The sequence below is a fragment of the Choristoneura fumiferana genome, chromosome Z (genome assembly GCF_025370935.1).
Source record: "Choristoneura fumiferana chromosome Z, NRCan_CFum_1, whole genome shotgun sequence".
Classification (NCBI taxonomy): Eukaryota; Metazoa; Arthropoda; class Insecta; order Lepidoptera; family Tortricidae; genus Choristoneura; species Choristoneura fumiferana.
Genome location: NC_133472.1, coordinates 23,475,634 through 23,499,998, shown reverse-complemented (window position 1 = coordinate 23,499,998; position 24,365 = coordinate 23,475,634). Strand labels below are relative to the sequence as shown.

The 24,365-nt window shown below is 35.3% G+C and overlaps 1 long non-coding RNA gene across 2 annotated transcripts; it reads right to left on the bottom strand.

Annotated features, from left to right (window-relative positions):
- Positions 1–2,415: 2,415 nt before the first annotated feature.
- Positions 2,416–23,711, bottom strand: LOC141431851 (uncharacterized). 2 transcript variants are annotated; one of them, XR_012451763.1, is made up of 4 exons: positions 22,961–23,711; positions 3,664–3,770; positions 3,405–3,517; positions 2,416–3,161 (listed from the first exon to the last, which is right to left on the bottom strand). It is a non-coding gene; the product is annotated as an uncharacterized lncRNA (long non-coding RNA). The 2 variants fall into 2 exon arrangements; XR_012451764.1 differs by having other exon boundaries at positions 2,416–3,149.
- Positions 23,712–24,365: the final 654 nt, after the last annotated feature.

Sequence of the window (24,365 nt, the reverse complement as noted above, 5' to 3'; positions counted from 1 at the left end):
GATAAGCCATACTTTGGCCACCCAGTAGGAATTAAATTCTTACAGCCCTGCCTCTGGTGTTCTTGTAACAAATATTAATGTTTCTGACAAAAATGATAAAATAAACATACCCGTGTATCCAATTACATAGGTATTCTTTTCATCATCGAATCGTACATACATAAATAGTTTAAGAGTTGCACTCTTGCTCATTTCCTCTCGTCCGCCAACTTTTTGACTTCTTGATTTGTGTTCAAACCATAATTATTCAAACATAATTGCTTTTGAATATCAATCTCATTGACTTGACGTTGTGACAAAAATGTATTATAATGACGTTTAAATTTTACTTATCTAGCCAGTTATAATAATAAAAAAGGTACGAAAACTACTTCGATTGTGAAAACCTTTTTATTCACCGAGCCTAGATTTAGCGGCCGTAAAAATGCCGTGATATGTAGGAATTTATTTGAGCCTCACTGTAAAATGAGATATTTATACATACACATGCAATGTATGTTGAATGTAGACCTTATTTTTTAACTAATTAGTTTAGTGATTACACCTAGCATCTTTTATTGTGAGAATAAATATGCTTTATTTAATTAGTGGCGCTACTGTCTACGTAAGAGTAAATAACTAATATCTGTTCAGAATTTGTAAGTTGAATTTAAACCACTTGTCCTAGATCGAAGCACCGCATTATAATGTATGTAAAGTATGCAATGTTATAATTTTGCCGAGGACTGGGTCTGTTACTTAAAAAAATATTATTTTAAATGTCAATTTTTAAAGTAACTTACCTATTTTTCGTCTTACTTACAGTTTGCGTCCTTGCATTAATCAGAAATAATAGTTTAGGCGTTTCAACTTCCGAAAATAACAGATTTAAAAACAAAAAAAGTAGATACTAGACTCAGAAACTTGAACTTGATCTCTCAGTGATCTCATGCTTTCTGCATTTAGTTGTCGTATTATCTGAGCCAAAGGTGATGGTCACGTGACCACACGAAATAGTCGATACCTATTTACAATAGTTTGATTTTGTGACATTGACTCACGCACCCATATAAGATGTCACTACATGCTCGCTGCGAACACTGTCAGTTGTACTCATACAATGGTAAAATGCATCAAAATTTACTGCATCACGCTGCACTTTTGATGCAATAAAGTTACTTTTTTTTGGATTTTGCTTGAAGAGCATATCCATAATTTACTATTCTCAAAAATCCTCTAAGAAAACATGTCCGTGGAAGCTATGCGGGGTGTCCGTAGGTTTGTATGGAAGAGCAACCCCCTTAAATAATAGAATAAACAGAGTTTTATATACAAATTACCTACACTAAATATCTCACATACTCTGAATGTTCAAACCAACTACATCAGCCATTTGTAAAATGGCAGCTTTACTTGTTAGCTTACAGGCTACGCCGGCATTATACTAATATGCTGCGATCGCTAGCCCCTACAAGCAGGCTACACCGCCAAATATTTAACTTGTGTAAACAACGCTTACTTGAATTAATGGTATAGGGTGGCTATGAGGTTCTACGAAATAATTGCAAAGCGCCAACGTTTAATGGAAAGGGCCTCTGACACCATGTCATTCATCCTGGCGTTTAGACAAGAGCGCAGATTTAATCAAATTGTTACACGCCGCTTTAACATATTCTGATTCCTGATAATTATACGTATAGTGAATGAAGTATAATTTCACAAAAGGCTAGTGACGTTGTTATTACTCGGCGGCTTTGCGGACTTGCGTTACGGTGACGAGGGTGAAGTATAAAAGGGGCGGGGTCTAAGATTAAGTTTATACGATCCGGTTTTAAGCACGACGTTTTCAGGCTGTGACCTCGTTCGGACATATATAAATACATTAAACAAATACGGTGCCATTGTGTTTTCACTCTCCAAATGGACACTTTATGAAAAAAAATAACTAATGTCCAAAAAACAACACAAAAAATAGTTTGTCACTTTAAATCTGAAAAGTAATATAGGATAACTAGACCTGCGAACTATCAAACTAACAATCTTTATGTGCAATAATCCATACTAATATTATAAATGCGAAAGTGTGTGTATTTGTATGTTTGCCTGTCTTTCGCTTCGTCACGTGATTTTGGCACAGATATAGTTTATGGGTCAGATAGTGACATAGGCTACTTTTTATCCCGGTAAAATGCATAGTTCCCGACAACGCGCTATAACCGATTTCCATGCAGGCAAAGCCGCGGGCAAAATATAGTAATAAAATATTTTCCAAGATTGAGATGTAGATTTATCATGATTTTATTTGGTTTACTACTTACATAAGTATTTTTCAAATAAATGTGTCTGCCTGCGCATTTCAGGATTACTGAGACATGAGACATGGATTACGAATGATATTATATATGATATTATATAGATTGGTTGAAATTGGTTGTACTGGTTGAAAAAGCTCCAAATGTTACGATTGTTAAGTTTTATAAATTCGATGTGTAAAAATAAAGAGTTTTCAATTTTCAAAACAGTAGGTGAGATTTATTAATAAGAAATCACTGAAACCAGCATACCAGGAAGATCTTTTCCGGAACTCTGCACTTCGAAACCTTTGCTTATCTGTCTAAGAAAACCAAGCCGTAGGTACAAGCATTGGCTGAGGATTAGAATGTCATAGACTAAATCTTTCAGAAAGTAGGGTCGAGATAAACGGATAATCAATGACAGAAACGCGGCTGGCCTTCCCAAAGATGTTCGGATCTGGTCCTTTTTAAATAATTAACGAAAGGAGTTCGGGATGGATTGCGAATAGTGGAAGAGCTTCGATACTGCCATTAAGATCTCTGTTAAAAGATAGGCAACTCAGTTCAACGAAACACTGACCATAAATAAAGGAGAAGGTAATTACACATTTTCACTAATGCTGCAAAAACTTGTACTAATTGAATAAAAAGTCATTCAGTGATAATAAATAGTCAGTAAACTTGTTAATTCTGCCAAACCCCTCATCTTTGTTCAACAGCGGATCGTCAATGACGGCAATGTGCTGGGAGAAATCGCAGCCGATCAAACGTTCACGTCCGCCTCGTGTGAAGGGGCTTGAAAGGACGGCAGGCTCCATTAATTTCCATTTATACTCACTGACAGCGGATCGGTAGCGTGGAAAGTATGAGAGCTGTCTGTAGACGACCCTGAAAAACTTCTATTGATATATTTTAAAACTTTATGATCAACGATCAACTCTGCTTAACGAGACAAACAAAGCGTTTGAAAAATTGTCGTAAAATAATATTATGCAAATTAAAAAAAGTATATATAACAAAAAATTTAACCGACTGCACAAAACCCATGAAATTTTTTGTTATAATTTTTTATTCACTCTTTTTAGTGTAAATAATCTAAGATACAATAGTTTAATGTGAACTGCTCGTCACCTTTTACAAAAGTGCTTTTTTCCGATGCAGAGACGTTCCTTATTGAGGCGTCCTGGTGCACCACCCGTTCCATTTTACCATATGCATTACGAGGAGCTTAAATTGCTTAGCAACTGTAATTGAAATTCAACCCGTGAAATACTTGTTATTGAGTACTAACTCCGATGGTCAACTGTAGTTTTCATCATCAGTTTCACTTCACCAAATGATGATTTTCAAGAGCAAATGCACGAGTTACTACTAAATATATCCAATTTACCATAGGTGCCCCTACAATATTTGAAGAGTTCCCTCGATTTTCTTAGGATCCAATCGTCAGATCCTGATTTGGTGCTTATGAGACATAATTGAAGCCATTCCTATACACTGCAAAAAAAAACAAATCGGTTCGTAAATGACGGAGTCCTGAGGTAACAAACATAAAAAACAATATAACCGAATTGATAACCTCCTCTTTTTTTTGAAGTCGGTTAGTAAAAGATGTAAATTAGTTGCACCACCTTAGCTTGGACCCATGCACCTTACACTTTCCAATATGGTGGAGATAAATACCCAGTGTGTTAAATATACCACTGGATAAAAAACTAAAAATGTGGGCTTATGCACTAGAAGCTTACGTTTTTATTTTTTTTACATAAATTGTCTTAAAATATTATTAACATGGATGTACTTAAAAATAAACGTAAATGACTGCAATTCTCTACAAATATTATAAATGTGAAAGTAACTCTGTCTGTCTGTTACCTTTTCACGCTTCATCCGCTGAACCGATGATGATGAAATTCGGTATGGAGATAGTTGGAGTCCCGAGGAACGACATAGGCTACTTTTTTCCCGAAAAAAATCGTAGTACCCGCGGGATAGCGATAAGCGAGTTCTGCGCAGACGGAGTCGCGGGCAATAGGTAGTAAAATAGATATAAATAAATATATATCTAGGTCGCAGTTTTAATGCTAGATTAAAAGAGCATGTTTCGGCATATAGCAATATGCGACACCATGTCACCTTCAGGAAGTATGACACGATCCAGACAGATCAAATTATGCAAAACATTTGTTAGAATCAAATTATTCTTTATTAGACTTCGATTCTCATGAAGTGTTACATTATTGCGGCAAGGGGTTGCCTCCGATGCTCTAGAATGCATAGAAATAATTAGGTACCAAAGTATGTGTCTACTAATAATAAACAGGTAAATTTCGTATCTTCTCCCTTACTACGGCTTGGGTCTAATTTAAGCAATAACAGTTTTTAGAATTAATAAAACATGCCTTAACAGTAATATTCAAGGTAGTTTTATGTGACGATTAAAGTTTTTTAATTTTTTGTTAGTATTTTGCAATAAAATTAATAAAGGCGATATGTCTAAAATGTCGTAATTTCAATATTGACGGTAGGTAAGTACATATTGGAGTTAGGACATTCTAGATCATATTTAAAAATTGGTAAGATGTGTTAAGATGCTTAACAATGTTTCAAACGAAATAAAACAACATTTGATATCTTTACAACTTTGAGCGTTTATTTATACTTGTAAATAACGTTTTTTTTAATTATCTTTATGTTTTTGCCATAAAAAAAACACAAAAACAAAGACTTATCGACTTGGACGATCATTCTCTTAAGATCAATTCATCAGATCCATGATGTATCTAATGAAACATTTTTTTCTAACTAAATCCATTACGCAGAAGTATGGATCTAATGAGATGTTTTTTCTCACTTGATACATCTTTCTACCCAGTTGCAAAAAATGGATATACGGAGAATATTTTTCTCAGTAGATCTTACGTGTTGTCATGGATCTAATGAGAAGTAAATTTAATAGTAGTAGGAGTCAAGGTCCCCAATACACATATATACACATATAAAGTAATGTAGGTATACACAGGCAGGAATTTAGTAATGGCACCTGGACGGAAAGTGCTCTAAATACTGAAAATAAGAAAAGTTAATCAAAGGAAACATTTTTATGTTTTTCAGTTAGAGAGATTTCATCCTCATGATTGACCCTATCGATCAATAAAATAAAAATACAAGGTGTCGTTTTTTCATATTTTTAGTCGGTTCGAGTCAGTTGCAAAAAATGGATCTACGGAGAATATTTTTCTTAGTAGATACATTGCCAATCTCTGGAATAGACCTAAGGAGAATACTCTCTCAATGGGTCCATTTATTAATTTTTCCATGTATCTAATGAGATTGTTATTCTCGCTAGATCCATTGGCTCAGACCCAGTGTGGATCTGGTGAGACTTTATTCTCACCAGATCCATTGATGCTCGCAATAGTGAATCCACTGAGAACATATTCCCGCTAGATCCATTTGCTCAGACCCAGTGTGGATCTGGTGAGTCTTCATTCTCACCAGATCCATTGATGCTCGCGATAGTGGATCCACTGAGAACATATTCCCGCTAGATCCATTTGCTCATACAGAATAAAGTCTCACCAGATACAGTATGGATCAGATAGAATGGATCTAGCGGGAATATGTTCTCAGTGGATCCACTATCGCGAGCATCAATGGATCTGGTGAGAATGAAGTCTCACCAGATACAGTATGGATCAGACAGAATGGATCTAGCGGGAATATGTTCTCAGTGGATCCACTATCGCGAGCATCAATAGATCTGGTGAGAATGAAGTCTCACCAGATACAGTATGGATCAGATAGAATGGATCTAACGGGAGTATGTTCTCGGTGGATCCACTATCGCGAGCATCAATGGATCTGGTGAGAATGAAGTCTCACCAGATACAGTATGTATCTGAGCAAATGGATCTAGCGAGAATAATAATCTCATTAGATACATGGACAAATGAATAAATGGATCCATTGAGAAAGTATTCTCCCTAGATCTATTCCAGTGATAGGCAATGTATCTACTGAGAAAAATATTCTCCGTAGATCCATTTTTTGCAACTGGGTAGAAAGATGTATCAGGTGAGAAGAAACATCTCATTAGATCCATACTTCTGCGTAATGGATCTAGTTAGAAAAAAAATGTTTCATTAGAAACATCATGGATCTGATGAATGGATCTTAAGAGAATGATCGCAAAAAAATTAAATTGAAGTTAATTATGTATGTATCTATGCACGTACCTCTTTATACTTAAACAACGTGAAACTACCGTGGGACTTAAATATATTGACCCGGATAACTCACGTCTTAAATAGAGTTTAGCCCGACATGTTTCGGGCTAATCCGTAGCCCTTTGTCTTTGGAGCAACGCGACTCGGCGGCTGCTGCAACACGCGCACCAGTGGGGGCACACTTAAAACGTCACCTTTTCACGTACACGCCAGCGCCTCTGGTGACAAAATGATAGCACTAAATTGACAAATGTGTCAAACGTGGACTTGAAAAATTCAGTCTGTCCGCCATCTTTCCGCTGTATGTTGGCTGTCTGGCTTTCGCGGATGATTTTTAAGTTTATCTGATTTTTTGCTGTTTTCTTCAAGTTGTATTACATTGCTCCGCTTGGGTGACCAAGTGAAGTGCCCACCATAAACTCGTTTGCTTTCCGGCCTCGCGATGTGTAATGCAACTTGCGCAATTTTCTTACAGGTCTAAACTGGGCTTTATAGACGTTAAGCTTGTTGTGTGCGTGCATGTACATGTGTGTGTTATGTCAGATTTAGTTCTTCAGCTAGCTACCAGATAGCGCTTGTTACCATACATGCAAATTTGACCACAGAGTTGTCACTCTTTTTCTATATTGGTACTAATACTCTTTGACGCGCACTGCGCGCCGCCGCTCTGCTCGCGCGACTACCCGACGAAACTGACACCGGTACACAATTGCCCGCGTTTTGATCATCATTTTCATAACAACTGTCAAATGTAGGGTAGCACACAACACTAACAACATCTCTCTGTAAAGGTACGTTCACACACACCGATGACGCTCCGAAGACGAAGGGCTATGGATTAGCCCGAAACATGTCGGGCTAAACTCGATTTAAGACGTGAATTATCCGGGTCAATATATTTAATATAACGATGGGTCCTACGTAAAAGGGCTTAAGTGTAAAATCCTTTTTACAGGACGGGCTTTCAAAGTCAAAAACTGTCGTAAATCAGAGATGGTGTATCCGAGACTTCTAAAATTTGCCACACTAGCTAATAGTACTCTGTCCTTCAATCACAAAGAATAAATTTTATTAAAATATTTCTTCATTAAAAGTTATTGTACATACGCCTATACGTGAATTTCTGGGAAATAAACCTGTGTACAAAAAGACAGTAAAAAGATCTATGTGGTACTTTGGCTCATATACGCGTACAACCTTAAAAACTTTGGTAAAAAATACGTTCACGTATAAGGTAATTTGCGTTTCTGTAAGTTGTAAGGCTCCTTCGTCTGTATGATTTTTTTTTCAAATTCGGGAACAAATAATAGTTGCTAGGGGTTAGATCCAAGCTGTAGAGGGGGGGGGGGCAAACTTGAGGAGGAGAGCAGCAGTCGCAACATGGCTCTTGTGAACTGGTGCATTGTATAATGCAGAAGCAACACACCCTTCTACAACTTTCGCCTTCTCTTTTCTTTAATACCACCTCTTTTACTCTTTATAGTAGTGTTGCGTAGTATGCTTCAGTTATGGTGACGCCTTTGTCTTTGTATTCGATCATTAGAATTCCCTTGGAATCCCAAAAGATCGTTGCTATCTTCTGGGTACCTTGCACATCTTTTGTCTTGCAAAGATGATCGTGCAGGATCCTCACAACAGTCGTATCTGCCGCGCATACCTCGTACTAGTCTACATTAGTATGCGTTAGTTAGATAGTATCCGCTATCTATAGCGGTAGTTTTTTAACTTTTCGCACAATATCCGAGGACGTGGCTTCGACCGGTCTTCTTGGGTGAGGGTCATCTTCAATGGAAACTCTGCCATGATTGAATAGATTCTGCCACTTGTAAATCATGCTTAATTTTTTTTTTCTTTACCTAAATAGGTTTCACTAAACATAACTGAGCATAAAGTTTGTATACTGTTTTCTCTTCACTCTTCATTCCGCGAAGTTTTGAACCTCCCCTCGTATTAATTTAACGGTTTTATTTTACATGTTACATAAGTAAATAACTTCTCTTTTCAGGTTAAAATTATACGAGTTTTGAAGACAAACTGAAAACAAATCATTAACTTAACTCAATCTTGCCTGTTTACTCGCGTACGCTTTGATCAACAGACCGCACCGAATTTTATACGAAGGTTGTATTTCTTTTATTTGTTATGAACAAAACAATATCTTTATACGTTTAGAGCAAATCAGGTTTCCACTGATTGTATAAACCGCCCCAGCCCGAGGCTTAATGCGATAATCAGTGATTTTAACAGCCCCCGCAAAACCCTTAAAACAAAACATACACGTCAATGCAAACCTATTTACAGCAACACAATTTGGGGTAGGTACTGTAGCAAAACCAGCAGTTAGTGGACCCACGATTGGTATGCACAAAGAATTAATCAAAGTGACATAAACTTCCGAAAGTTTGCCCCAAAAATAACGAACGATTGAAAAAAATACGCAAATTGCTATTTACAAATTAAATCTTCTATCAAAATATAAATCCGAACTAATTTATGAATTTGACCTAATATTAATTCACATTTTTAAAAACGTATTTAGTATTAAACATTCTTCGGTTGTTTACATTTTGTTAAGTAAGGGCAAGGGGTAAGTCAAGGGCATAAACATATGTAAGTAGTTACGTTACCAAGACGTCAAAAATATCTTACACATAAGGTCGATGAATACATGAATGTCACGCTATTGCTGTATAGATATGTATGCCCTTGACTTTACCTACCTAAACAAATAGACTTCTGACGGATAAATGTGTTGCTGTCTCTGTTTTTATCCCCCGACGCAAAAAGATGGGTATTATAAAGTTTGACCACTATGTGTGTCTGTCTGTGGCACCGTAGCTCTTCATATGAAAGATAATTTTTTATGTCATAAAATTCAACTACAAGTCGTTTCGAACTTGCCGCAATAAACGCAAAGGTTTTTGATTACCAACTTATACTTAATTAATTAATAAATAATCATAAAATTAACATATATATTATGTTTTATTTCTACACCTAAAACTACACTCATACAATAAAAATCTAAACTGATGGTACTAACAAAGTCTAAAGAACTTACTTTTTTTACACTGTGGTACTACGGTATTTTATTTTTGCCATAGTATCTTTAAATCAATGGAACCACGGTAATATGATTTTTTTACTGTCTGTGTTACCAAATAATCTGGTCGTGGCCCCGTTTTCTCGTGGTCCCATTGACCAGCCCCCTGTACCACAAAAGTTACAAGTGCTACAATTCGACAAAATTGTAACATTTTACTATGGGAAACTTGACAATTTTGTCGAATTGTAGCACTTGTAACTTTTGTGGTACAGGGGGCTGGTCAATGGGACCACGAGAAAACGGGGTATATTGGTGTGGTGTGGTACCTATTTTTTAAACAAGGGCAAACTATAATCAACCTGCAATCCAAATTCTTTATTTACTTAACCTAACGCGAAACAAATTAAGCCCAATGTTCGTAATAAAATTATGTACAGTCGAACCATTCGATTCCTGACCCGCCGTAGAACGTTCTCACAGTAAGTGCCACAATAAATTCCCCTGTCAAGCAATGCGATGTCACTATGACTTTTTCTACGAAAAGGTTCCTCAGTGGGTCACGATTCAGTTGGTCCGAGTGTACTATGCGGCTAAACTAAACTCGCAATTTTTCTAATGCATGTCCAACTACAATTTCACCATTAACCAATTCAATTTGTACGTATGTTATGTAGTTATTCATCGTTTAAAATATCCTGTTTTTTGCGTTTATTTTGTTTATTTCCCTTTTGTGTTCTCAAATTTTGCTATAACATTTAACAGACGAAGTAAGTTACATTGTTTTTGTTGACATCTCTGTTTAAATTAGAATGCCACCCTTCCACGGGGTTATTTGTACGATGGCGTTCACCGAACACACTTATTTTATTGCAATGGTTGCAACCAAAATTTCTATATGTAATCCAAAAATTAGGTTATGTTAAATTCCGCTTTGCATTCAACTTTAACATACTCCCATCCTTCTAGCAATTTCGATGGCGGCAGCAAAGGTAAAGCGGCACACAAAACAACGATTCGTCTTTCTGCCTTGCTGTTTGTATGTTTATGTAATTTCACATGTTTCCAAAGGTTTTTCGTTCAGTGATTGTAGCATAGTGTTATGTCCACTTTTGAAATAAATTCAATTAACGCATTTATGGCGGTCAATTCCATGTCACAATGTAATTTAACTGGGTCAAACTGTGCCAACAGCGATTTTAGTATTTGAAATCGATGTTATTATGCCCTCTCTTGTTGCACATTAAAATATAAATTATTTTTTGGTTTTTGCTGTACTATTAAACTCACCATGTATACAGTATAATTGGCTGAACGACACAGGGCATCTAAAAAGGATTCTGAAACTTGTAATTATGTTATAGAAGTGCCTGCTGCTATACGTAAAGCCCTAATTAGTAAAGACAAAGTGTTTATTAATTGGTCATCTTGCCCTGTTACAGACTTTACTTTGGTCACTAGATGTTATAAGTGTCAGCAATATGGTCATGCTGCCAAGTTTTGTCGGGAGTCAACAGCCACCTGCGGCCACTGTGGCGAGCAAGGCCACACCATAAAGGAATGCCAAAAGAAGTCAGATGATGCAAAGTGCGCTACTTGCTTGCGTTTTAAAAAACCAAGAAACCATATTACAGGTGATGCTGTCTTTTCGGCAAGAATTATGGCTGAAAAAAGGTACATCAGCACAATAGATTACGACGGCAACAAATAGCCACAATTTGTAACTGTATCATTTTTCAGTACCTATAATTGTGCTACTAGAATATATATTATTTAATAGTTCATACAACTTTATTTTTATCTAATTACAATAGAAACTTATTTTTAGCCCCTACTTAATAATCTAAATTTCAATATACTATTTTGTCAATTTTCCAGTATATAAAATAGACAATGGCCACATTGCTGACCTAATAACAGAAATTGTGAAATATCTACAGAGTTAACAATTTTTTGCAACTTCACTTCACGTTAGGCACTATAATGTATTTTCGTAGTCAGAAAACTTCGAATCGGCTTTGACCCGGTTAAAAATTGTACTGACAGAGTTTATTTCAATCTTAAACACAATACTTAAATTCATTTGATTTATTCATACTAATTTTGCATAAAGGTAGCTCTAATATTATAGCACAATAAATAAGAAAAATCATCGTCTATAGTCCATTCAAGATAACATTGGACTCTAGAAGGTCACAGAAGAAGGGGTTCTAAATTTTTTTTTAGTGAATTCGTAATGATGATGCTGATGATGAATAAAAGTAGTAATAAGATGAAGTCATAATTTTATTACAAATTGTGTTTGTTACAAATGACAAAATAACACAATATTAATACGTTATTTGCTACATAATATTAATTCGATTTATATTTATACATATTTTAAAAACGGCTTCGAGGATTCATCCACTCTCATTCTCTGTTTAAAAATATTCTAGTACTCGTAGTTACTGCTATGAAGTTCAAACTTTTTTCCATTTCAAATTTCATCGAATTTAGTGCAGTGCTTTAGTTGTGAAAAGTTAACTATTCGTATATGATTAAAGGTCATCAAATTTTGATCCAAACTGGCGATTAAAAACTATAAATAATGTACAGACTATTTTTTGAGTTGACAATATTATAAACGTTCCGTTTCTTGCAGAATGTTCTTTACCTCTGCCTATTCAGGTATTTTATATTATAATATTGTTTAAAACAAAATAGAAAAAGATTTTTTTAATGATATGAATAATGGCAAAGTTAATCTCACTAATATATTTGTGAAAGTTTGTAAGTCTGTATGTTTTTTTGTTACCTACCTCTTCACCTCTTAAGCGCTGAAACGATTTTGGTGAAATTCGGTATACAGATAGTACAAATCCCGGGGAAGGACATAGAATAGTTTTTATTCCGGAAAATTGCATAGTTCCCGCGGGATAGCAATAAACGAATTCTATGCGAACGGAGTCACGAGCAACAGTTATTTAATGAATAATTGAAACTAATATTGACGTCTTCGATATTTTAGTTACTCGTAGAATTTAGTAACGTAAACAAAAAAAATGCAATTTATTAAATTATTTCCTAAAGCGTGCACTATATAGAGCCTATTTTCCTTCTGTCCATTCGTAAATTGAACAGACTGTAGAATAGTAAAGCCACGCATTCATGATTAACTGTTACTCGTATTTATTAAAGTATAATATGTATATGTATCTGAAACTACGAATGTTTCCCATTTTCGAGTCATGTACCTACCTACTTTGTTTGGGGTTTGCAAAAGTCAATATAAGTTTATACGATAGGATAGTTTGTTTAGGTGCGTAGATAATAACGACCTAAACTTTGTCAGCTTATAGAATTATCGACACTGAACAACCGAACTAAGTACTGGTGTAACAATTAAGAGTCCCTACGGTTTACTGGATAAACGTTTAATAATGAGGATAAAACATTATTTATGCACTAATGTGCATCACAAGGAAAGCCTTTTTCTTAATGAATTATAAATCGTACCCGAAACACCATACACTTCGGGCAAGCCTCCTATGCTATGCAATATGGTGCAATGCACCATAAATAAAACGTTTATTAAGAACAAATGTATAAAGTACGTTAAATAATTATACAGTTAAAAAAAATGATTGGTAGGGTCGTCGTTCGTACGTTAAGCCAAAAGATTACGTCTAAGATCACATCTTTGATGTCACTCTGTATACAGGATGTCACATCGATGTGCCACAATTTGGTAAAAAATGAAATTATTAGTGGTTATATTTTTAAAAAGTATCTCAGTTATGCGAGCAGAATCGAACCCTGGATTTAAAGCCCCATGGTCAGAGACTCCTTGTATATATCTAGGTATCTATCTTTCAATATTTCGTCTACTCAGGAGTCGACACCATGGCCCAGTGGTGTAGTAATAAGACTGTCGATTAATTTTGTTCTGTCAGGGTTCTAATCCTCCCGTTAGGTATCTTTTTGCATTTTTATTTTATACTTTTACGTATTTTATAATCCAACGTGGAAGGTTTTATTTCGAGGTGATCATTTATCACGTATTGATGACCGTGGCGTGTAAGGCATTCCATTTGCATCACGATTAGATGATGGGCAGTGAAGACTGAAGAGGTTAAAACCTAGGTAAGTAGGTAACTTGTAGGTGACAAGCTGCAGTTTTGTTTCGAGTAGAGACTTCGCAGTGTGCTCATAGTCACGGGACCGACGTGTTATCGTGATCTGCACTGCGAAATCCATCCCAGGGTTTTATACATCATGAGGATGAGGTTCGGATGAGGCGTTACTTTGCAACGTCTATTGGTACTGATATTTTTTTTATATTAATGGTTAGAAAAAAGTTTACAATACAATACAATACAATAACTCTTTATTGCACACCAACACAGTAAGCAGTACAGAAAACACATTTAAGTTTATATGTAGGTGTTATGTTTCCATGGTTACCAACAAATGTCGTTATTGTTTGAAGTCAATTTCAGCAAGATACGCTAAATGCGAGGAATTTTTCCAGAATAAACGTTAACTGTTCGTGCATAAAATAATGGTGTACAATTCCTAACATAACGCTAAAAGAGTTGGCAAAAACGGAGGGAGTCAGCATCGGAGCCATACGTACAGCTATTTGGTATGTAGATAGCTGGACATCTGGAATACACATAGGCTACTTTTTATCTCAATATATTTCAACCGTTGGGTTTAGAGTCTTGAAATTTTGGACACTTGTTCTTAAACGCAAACTCAATGAAGGTGATCTTGGGAATGGCAATTGTACCAGATCGAAGGTTTACGCGTGCGAAGCCGCGGGTAAACTCTAGTTTTATATAAAACTCGTGCTTATACTTTTTGGAACACCCGATAAGAGAAATAGTTTCGTGTGGTTAGTTAGGTAAGCGGTAGTTACATGTTTTTTAAAAGATAATTTCACTATTAACCAAACCCACAACAGAATGTCCCACAATCATAAAAAAAAAATATTTTCAAAATAATTTTAGTGTTTATTTGCCACGAACAGTATTTAAAAGGCCAGTAATCAATCATCATAATCATCATCATCATCATCATCATATATTTAAGAGCTAGGCTGTTGTCGGTGGAGTAATTTTTACTATTTTTTTCTTTTATTTGCTCCATATATGTCCTTCTTGGTCTTCCCCTTTGCCTTTTCCCTTCTATCTTTCCTTCTGTTATAGTCTTAATGTAATTATCGTGCCGTAAGAGATGGCCTTACATCTTCCCTCCCCTGTTCTCAATTATTTTCAACAAAGATCTTTTTTCGTTAACCATATTTAAAACTTCCTCATTACTTTTCTTTACTGTCCAGATGATCTTTTCTATTTTCCTCCAACATAACGTTTCGAACGCTTCCAATCTCTTTCTGTCTCTTTGGGTCATGGTCCATGTTTTGCAGCCGTAGAGAGCTACGAGTATACTCCAGATGTAGACTTTCACCAGTTTCTTCCTAACGGAGCTTGATATTTTAGCTGCAAGTAGGCTTCTGTTAGTGTTTCGCCATGGCTATCCTGGTAATATTATCGGTATCTAAACGACTTCACTGTTGCATTGCATTGTTTTCTAATATAATTGTACTGTCGACTCTTCTTTTGGAGACTACTAAAGTTTTGGTTTTGTTTTTATTAATTTTGAGACCCCTTTCCAAAAATACTTTATTCATTGCTTGAAGTTTTCTGCTGTTCTCTGCAACTGCTGCTATATCGTCTGCAACCCGTATAAATTTAACAATTTCCCTATGAATTTTGACCCCTTTGTTTCTGTTAACTTTCTAATGGCATGTTCTTTAAATACATTAAATATGTGGCGAAAGCGGACAGACCTGTCGAACTCCTTGTCGTAGCGTTCCCTTTTTGTTCCCCGACTAGTATTGTGGTTTCTTGATTTTTATATAGTTGGTGTATTCTTCGATCGCGAAAATCCAGATCTGCCTCTTTCAACACTTCCATCATATACTTTCAATCGACTTTGTTGAAGGCCTTCTCTAGGTCTATAACAACTATATGGGTATCTAAATCTAGTTCTAGGCGTCGGTCAACTATCATTGGCAGCGCAAATATTGCTTCTATCATACCCTTTTGCTCCCTAAATCCATACTGGTCTGGTCCTAAATAAGCTTCAACTCTTGGTCTTATTCGGTTTTGCATGATTTTAAGCATCGTCTTTTTTGTACCTTACGGTACTAGACTGGCTGTTTAGAACAAAATGCGCGGCGCATCAATCAATAATATTACTTTGATACAACCGCTGTAACGAACGTCAACAGACTATAGTGAACTGTTCACAAAACCGCGCTGTGAACTGTTTTTGTGTGCCGTTTTGATGTAAGAAATATGCAGTCTAGTACATACTCGTAGATGTCAATGATTTTATTTGCTTAGAAATAATATTTTGCTTGCTTGAGATATGATACTTATTAGTTCTATGTTCTTCACATTTTAGTGTATTTGGCTTTTTCGGTAAGGTAACTGTTTTTGTGTTCTGAATATCTTTAGGAATTATACCGGGAAAGTACATGTTCTGTATTGTATCGAAAATTTCAGCGTGTAGGATAGGATCACAAACAGCGTATTTAACCATTTCTATGTGTATGTCACCCAAACCAGCTGCTTTGCCATTCTTAATATTGCTTAAGGCTTTTTCATACTCTTTTCTTAATATAGTAGGACCTAACTTATCTTCTGTGACATTTTCTTCTTTCTCTATGTTATCTTCTAACATCCCAACTCCATCTTATAATTTCTCAATATATCTAGTCCACCTTTCAGCCATTTCTTTTGTCTATTATTATTTTACCTTCCTCGTTTAAAATAGCTATACTTCGTTTTTGATGTGCCTTTTCTAAATTTCTAGTAATTGCTTTATAATTTTAATTATAAGCTTTTATAATTTTGATGCATGAATATCTAATGGAATCTCATCAGCAACACTAGATATTTCAAATCGTTCGAAGGATTATTTTTTTCGTTTCAAATAAGAGGCTATTCAATTGAGCGCTTTTTTGCCCTCGGAAGCGTTGGCTCCGTCTCTTAATTAAAACCGAGCGGCTCTCTTCGATTATATTTCTTTCTAAATTTAATCTATAAAACTTGTAATTACGAATTAATTCTTCTTTAAAATAATCATACCGCGCATGTAAATCATTTATGATTGACTTTACAAAAACTTACCACTTATCTTACACTTATATTACTGTCCACTATAATGTACAACGTGTTATTTTTAAAAGATAATCTAGAATTTAGATAGTTAATATGCGCAGCAAACCAATGTAAAGATTTTTAATTTATGTCATTTTTTAAATTCCGCAACTAAAGTGTTTTTAACAACACATCATGTTTAGCAAAAAAAGATTAAAAAAGTTTATCAAGTCAAATTTTCAAAGTCAACTTTGTAAATTTTGCAATTTGACCTTTCATAATGACTGTGAAGATATATCATGAACTACTTGACACTTAAATAAACCAACCTGGTAGTTAACTTTTTCACGAATAAAAAAAGCCATATAATGAGGTTTTAATTTCATCGACATCATCTTGATGAATCGAAATCTACCACTGTGCGTTTCCTTTGGGACTTCCTGCCACGTGCAGTGAAATTGTGGAATCAACTACCGTCAGCAGTGTTTCCTGACAACTATGACATCGGGGCTTTCAAGAAAAGGGCTATACTTTCTTAAAAGGCCAGCAACGGACCAATGACTTTCCTTGAGCAGTAGGTACTCATGGGCAGTGGTGTTTTTTTCGTATCATATGACCCGCTTGCTCGTTTGCCTCCCTCTCATAATAAAAAAACCGTCTGTCAAAGTTAACAGCAACAAAAAAACACTGTGTAAGTAAATATTTTTTTTAAGAAATCGGAACTAAAATAAAATAATAAAATACAATTACAAAACATTCTTACAATAGCAGGCCTTGTAAAAATGCTTTGTAAAATATTTGTCACAAGAAATAAAATAAATTAAGAGCAGCTACGTTTCATAAAACAAACTCTTAAGTTAAATGCCATCCTATTATAAAAATCGGATGCAGATGAAGAAATAATGGCCAGATTTTCTTTAAATTGGATATCATGCGGCGTATTAATAGTTAAAACGAGCCGTTGATTTATGTGTGCCGCAGGAATCCAAAGAAACGTGGAGAGGGACTGGCATAAGGCCAAGCGGCTAACTGCAACCAAACACGGGATCTCGCAATTTGAGAACGCGACCACATTAGAATGTTGGTCTAAGATGTGCAGAAGCCGCGATTTTAAAGAGTCTTCAGACCACCACGTACGGTTCACCACGTACGAATCTCCGTTAGGAAAATACATCGAGATAACTTTATTAAGTTCTGTTTCCGAGAATATAATGTAGCATTGTTGGTTTTAGACTGAATTGTGTTTAAGGTAGTAGGTATTTTATTAATCGTATAAATTGTATCTTTGATGTGCTTTTATTATCAAATTAATTTACGCCGACTAATCTAGTGAAACTATCAACAACTTTGTATTGAAAGTGACCCGTTATTTTCGCTCGTCAGAATATTCGTGTCGTCGATCGGTGTAGACCGATGGCATGGCCATATCTCAGCGAAGTTACAAAATCTAAAATAAATATAAAATTTACTTTTATATATTTTACCTGTAACCGTGGGGATAAAGCTCAATCGCTTTCTTCTGTTGAATGATCCAAACGTAATTTCAGAGAACTTTATAACGAGACACTAAGTCGTACAACATATTAACGTTTATTACAACTATTTATTATTTTCCGTTGTTACTAAGGACACTAATGTAGAAACATATAGCATGATTTATGATGAATCTGTATTTAAGGATACTATAATTACCAATTTTCTTATTATTTTGAAAACAGAACAACGTTATTAAAAGCTACTTTGAAGAATTGGAAAAAAAATACGAGTAGATGCGAAGAAGAATGTATGCAACCATTCCGTTGGATTTTGATCAAAACAGACTTCATGTAGGTACCTACACTGCTAACAAGAAAACATCTTCCATCACTTCAAGTATGTAGGACGCCCACTGCTCTGAATATAATATATTATTCCGCTACCTTTAGGTACTCGCTTTTGCCCATCGAGCCTTTTGTAACTACTTATATTTCTAAATATATGTTTAACTAGCTGTTGCCCGCAACTTCGTCTGCGAAGAATTGATCTCAAAGTATTTCCATACTGAATGATCTTTTCGATCGGTTGATTATTTTATGTGTGCATGTGTAACTAACAAACAAAATAAACATACGCACAGTCGTATTTATAATATTAGTCACTTTACAAACTGAAACATTGAGCTGGTTTTAATTATACATTGAAAGACACCCCACTTTGGCTACATTTTGCAATACATAAATATTTTAAGAGCATAATTTATTTCAATTCCTAGATTGCAAATAGACCATTTTGCCAATATTTCGAGTGTCCGTGATAAGGTGCTAAAATCTCAGGGGAGGTGATTTCGCGTCGCGCTGTGAAGTTAATGACGCGAGTATTTTTCCAGCTTTTAACGAGGACGCTCTACTTCGTATAAAGTACAACATGAAAACCATGATATAACAAATGGATTCAAAGATTTAGGCAAGCGTAATATTATAAAGTAAACTAACCTACTTACTTTTATTAATCTCTGCTTATTTACTTTGCTTGCTTTAAAAACCCGCGATGACATTTAAAAGAATAACGAATAAAGATTCGGTTGAAATAAAAATCATCAATTGCCTATAATATATAGTACATCATAATACAAAAAGTTGAGGTATATGAAAAGGTGCCAGGTTATATTCTGCTTTTTGGCAGTCAAATTAATCCAGATAAAACCTGTCACGTAAATTCACTAGTAAAATATGGCTTGTCCGTTTTGTGGTCATACCTCAGACTTAGGTAACACATTAGGTAGGACATTAAGTTACAGTACACCAGAATGTTAACGTCGCTCAAGATTCCTCGGTTTTCTTTGTTTTATAGAAAAGAAAACCGATTCTTTGTTTAACCCTTAAATTGGCACTGTGCATCACGTGTACGTTAGTTAAAAAAAATCCTATCATCAATATATATATTTTTTGAAACTTTTATGACTAAAAACTACTAAATAATTGTATGATGAATGGTTGAAAAATATGTGACTTGGCAATAATTTCAAATTAACGTCAGTGTCAAAAATAAGTTCAACGCGGCGTCGCGTTCTAGTACCTAGGGAAAGTTTTATTAAAAAATTTCAACTTTTTTCTATGCAAGTTATGCTTATTATGTTTTGTGTTTTATGAGAAAAGGCTAAAGTATACGAACAATTGGTTCTTTTGTGTACATTCAGCATCATAACAACGATAATCACTGTTAAATTTGAACGTACACCACGGTTACCGTCGCCAAGTTTGTGAAGAAGTACTTACATTCAACTACGGTAACCACCATGTACGTTGCCAACTACAAGGTGAATTAACTTCGGTAACCACGGTGTACATTACCAAGTTCCCTGTACATTTTTTGATTTCAAATTAACGATTTTACGTTCCCTTGTTTATTTTAAATCTTTTTAAACAGTATGCTTTTCTTTCTTTGTCTGCAGTGCTTAACATAAAGTCGACCGCATAAGATTTTAGCTTTAATTCCCGTAGAAAATGCATGTTATGATTGTAGCTCTAATCCGGACGAGGAAATTAAACCGCACGCACCGCCACAATTCGATTCTGATGATAGCTCTGATGCACCTTCTCTAAACTCTTCTTTGGAACGTTTGAATTTGCTATTCTGCTTATTGGATGAGCATGAGGTTGATAAATATATATGTATGTATATCCAAAACCGATTGAATTCTGAAAGCATGCACGATGCTTCTTTCACCCATTAGAGAAAAAGTTCTGCCCTGGCCATCCACAGTTAATAATGATGCTTTGCCCACATTAAACTCTTTGCAATCCATAGCCACGCCATCTACACTTGAGCGCGTTTCGAACTCAACCAGAGCTCATCTTCAGAGCAACTCATATATGCCCCTTTTTTTTCGCTGTTGGAAAACACGAAATTGCTTTCGACAGTTCCACACTATATTTGATTTGGATAGCTACGAGTATTTAACTAAATGTAAACAAAATTCAGTTGCTAGATTTGTCACATTCAAGGATTTAAACATTTTACTTGTCTATCATTGTAATACTAAGTAGACTAGTGTATTTCAATACAGATAGTATGTTTAGATAGTTTAATGGGGAAATTTCAATATTTAAGACCCCAATTGACGGTGTTTTGTTTACATTTAGTTAAAATACCTATACACCAAACCAAGTATAAAGATGTTTTTTTAAATAATTTAGGTTTTTTTTATATAAAATTTACTGCCTCATCACCCAGCGTGTACACAAAATAATGTTACTTTGTTCTTATAGAATTGGCAACGTGCATGGTGATCATAGATTTTCTGAAAAAACCAATAATGCTAGATTTTTTTTTTCATTTTTCTGTAGACCCTAAGACGGTATTAAATAAAGGTATGATACTGTATCACTTGTTTTTGTATTTTTACTCTTGCCAATTTAAGGTTAAGAGTTCCGAACGACATTAGCAAACTAGTATACTCACTTTAAAGTTGTGTCAAGAAATAACCGTGCTGTGTTCATCAATTTTTGTTTTAACCGTTGACCGGATATTTGGCCAAACATGGCTTGAATGGTACTCTTATCTGTTACAATACAATAGGCAGCGCAAAGTAATCATCATCATCCCAGCCTATGCACGTTCCACTGCTGGGCACAGGCCTCCTCTCAAAACAAGAGGGCTTGGGCCATAGTTCCCAGGCGGGCCCAGTGCGGATTGGGAACTTAGCACGCACCATTGAATCGCTTCGCAGGTTTGTGCAGGTTTCCTCACGATGTTTTCCTTCACCGCAAAGCTCGTGGTAAATTTCAAATGTAATTCCGCACATGAATTTCGAAAAACTCAGAGGTGCGAGCCGGGGTTCGAACCCACGACACTCTGCTTGAGAGACGATAGGTCAAACCACTAGGCCACCACGGCTTCAAAGTAGAAGGTGTAAAGTGTAAGGTCAGTTCTTTTTCGCAAGATCCAAACACTCACCAACTTTACTGTTTCTACGTGGATTATAGTCAAAAATGGTTTGGGCTATCAAATATTGTTTTGTTTCTAAGTAGTACAAAAAGCATTATGTTGCAAGTAAATACAAAGCAGAATAAAAACCTACTTCTTTTAAATAAGGTGTGAGACGGATTAACCGTCAATTACAATTAAATGAAAAAAAAATTATTTATCCAATTCTGCAAACATTATCTTACAAATCCAGTAAAATTTAGAGAGCGCGATCAATGATACAATACATTTGTTAAAACGTCACGCGCATTCTTGATTAAATGGCAAAAATAATAAACAGTAATAGAAGCATAAAACAAAAACGATTTCGCCGAGATTCTATTATGGAATACGCACGAATCTAATAAGAAATCCATAAAAAATGTCGTAAAAAAAACAAACGAAATTACTTGGCAATAAAAATACGTTTAGGTCCTTGACTTTCGGGGCTGAAGTGAGATATGCTCGATTTTTTTTTCACTTCAAGCACCGTTCAACTAACCCAAGTGGGGCTTTTGAATGTGTTTGAATTATACTGATTTTTTAAATTTTACCAAAAAAAAAAAACTAATGGTTTTTATTGATATTTGTAGTGTCATCCAAATTAGATGTTCGTGCCAAACTGGGTCGAATTCCACGTGCAAATTTGAACTTAACAAACATTCCACCAGATATGTGCGTGGAATGTGTTTTTCTTGAACCAATAGAAACGCTTTATTTACCTTTTCTCGCACAGCACAGCTCTAGTGGAAACAGCTGAGCGGAGCGAGGATAGCTGGAAAACATGATTGTGGTGGGGTCGGTAAGAAGAAGAAGAAGTTTTAAGGAACCATGTATCTTTCGGCCGACCAAAAAAAAAACTAGTATTGAAACGGACAGAGGCATAGTGGGCCGGGTACGGGAAGGAGGATTTATCAGAGTGCCAAATTTAGCCCAAGAGTTCTCACTTTTCCTCAACGATTCGACGACGATTGCATGAATCACGGATTCATTATCGAAATCCTGCGAGAAAGCCTTCTCTCACTCCATGGCATAAAACTCTAAGACAAAATTGGGCAAGAAACTATGAAAATCATGATTTTTCTAATGTGATATTTGTCGACGAAAAACCTTCCTTACAACTCATGATGGTAGAGTTGTCACGATGTGTGCGACAGATGATGATGAAGAGATAAAGACAGGAGATGTTCAAGAGGTTTATTGAATGTAAGATAGAAGGCACCATAGTAACAATGCATACAAAAAAGAACTTAATATAAAAACTAATAATTTGGGACGTTGTAAATAAGTTGAAACGGTTACAAATGTTGTAGGACTTACAATTGTGCCCTTCTTAACCGTGGTCCGGTTGTGTCCCTTAGAGGGTTAAGTAAAACAGGATACAAATGTGTGATGAAACTGGTTATAAAACACTGTAATTAACTGCACTGTGAAAATGTTATGATATACTCAGCGGCACAAAATTTGGCCCACTCTTCATACAATATTACCTATTTCTGCATACATCTGAGGGCCAGATTTTTTGTCGCTCAGTATTTTATGATCGAACAGGTATGGATGTCAAAATAATAAAAATATTTAGCTCGTCCTTATAGTACGGCTGCTGATCGCAGAATGAATTTTGACATAAAAACAAAGTGCTGAATTTGAAAGTACAGCGGATATTCGAAAATTGAAATTTTAATTGAATTTTTAAAACGAACCAAAACATGAAATGAGGAAAAGGTTAACAATCGACAAGGCTTGATCAGCCTTGTTACAGAGTTTCGCCTTGGCGACCAAGTAAAACACGTTATTTAGAGCACAATGTTCTTCCCAATCGTAACAGTTGGAGATTGTCATTGAATTTTTGGGGCTGGATGCCGGGAGAACTAGTAGAGGTATCAACGGGATCCCTTCGACACCCATCATTTTATTGTTTCGATTTTCGGTACCCATATTATTATTTTTTCATAATAATCAATAGTCATAATCGTTGTTATGTATAACGCGAAATAAATATGATGATTAAGTAGAATAATGTTGTAATACAAGACAAAAGTCATGAAATTGATCAGCATAATATCAAAAGGTATACCGTTTATTTTTCATAAATATTGTAGGTAATATTTTTATATTTACTATTATTACTATTCATACCATTTTAATCTCTAATGTTTTAAAGGAATAATTTTAAAATTCAAAAATAAAACATTAAAACATTAGAAAGTTGGAACTGTGACTTCTTTTTAAAAGGATCAGCATCAGTGGGACCAGCTACCAAAAAAGCAGGTTAGGTTAGGTTAGTACTGTGATCCCTTACAAAAAGTACCAGCTGACGGAAATGCGTTATGTCTAATAATAATACCTATTCCTTTTCAATTTCAACCTTTCAATACAATTACCATATTACCTAAATGTTATAACCAATAACGGTATGAAATTCAATAGTTCTCACTAATAAGCGTTATGTCAAATAATAATATTCCTTTTGAATTTCTACCTTTTGATACAATCACCACATTAAATGTTATGACCAATAACGATATGAAATTCAATAGTTATGACTAATGAAAGGGGGCGAAAAAAAATTATGACTATTGAAATTATGACCAAAGATAATATGACGAGCAACGATTAGGACTAACAACGGTATGGATAAACCAAATCGAAATATTAACGTTATGGGAGTCAATATAGACCCGGTATCAACTCGTATGAATTCTGCGACGTAGGTACATTGTCA